Here is a 1,226-nt window from a genome sequence, read left to right on the forward strand (position 1 = left end):
AGCATCTGACACAAACTTTTTTTCTTATAAACACTGATAGTCTTTCCTAAAAAATAAATAAATAAATAAATAAATAAATTTTTAAAAAACACAGTAGGCACATGTAGCTTAGGAAAGGCTGTGAGACTAATTTTACTACTATTATCCAAACTGACATACGTAATGCTAAGGACTAGATATCCACTATAGTCAATGTATAGTCATCAGTAAAGGTTACGCCATTCTATTCCATTCACTCGAAACAGTCCTCGCTCTTGTCAACAAAAAATCGAAACATGCGACAGCCGTCCTGATCGAACACCTTCCCCGAAGCCCGAACTGTTGAGAGAAGTCGGAACACGAACACTGAAGCGAATCAGCCGAAAGTGCGAAGCTTCTCATCCAATCGGGACGAAGGAAGAAGGTCTTGACCTTCCAGTGACGAAGAAAGATGGCGACGGACTGAATGGCAACCGCCGGCTTTCACCCTCACCAGCTGTGTTTTATATTTGGGTTAAACGAAGGCCTCGAAGTACTCTGGATTCCATAGAAGTGTCTTCATCCTGACCGAATATGAACTGAGTACAAACAGTGGAGAGAGACCTCATACTTGTCGACAGACGACGGGGTGACACCAGCAAACTGGCTGAGGACCGTGGACTATGGACGATGGAGCGCTTTGACTGCCTCATGCGTCCAACGACACGGGAGCATCTAAGTGAGTCTTCATCCTGGTTATGAACACCCATACACAGAACAATCTCTTGACGAAAATGTCCACTTCTGTCAAAAGCCAGAACACCTATAAACAGATCAAACTCTTCACGAAAATTATCCACTTCTGGTTACTTGAAGAAAGATGCCTTACATTGATCACGACACCTGGACTGGTCACCATGATCGTGTTCTAGCTTCATCGTATTGAAATCGACTTGCCTGTGTCTGATCGCGAACCTGCGAGGCGAACGCAAAACGGGTCTGAAGAGCAAGGCTTTGTTCTTGAACACACGTCCATCACGAGTGCACCGAACAGTATGAACAAGTTTTGCTGTTCGTCTCAGCCGTCACGGCGGGTGAAGTTTGGCTGGCGTTCCAAGGGTTGGTAGGTGGTCGTTGAATTGAAGACCTCTTCGCTTGTGAAATGGTTTGTTGGGTTTGAAGACCTCTTGGCTTGTGTCTTTTTAAGATCTTGATGTCCAGTCGCTTGAACTGATAGTGTGGAGTTGACCTCAATGACACCCCCTTCC

This window comes from Babylonia areolata, chromosome 4 (genome assembly GCF_041734735.1).
Source record: "Babylonia areolata isolate BAREFJ2019XMU chromosome 4, ASM4173473v1, whole genome shotgun sequence".
NCBI lineage: Eukaryota > Metazoa > Mollusca > Gastropoda > Neogastropoda > Buccinidae > Babylonia > Babylonia areolata.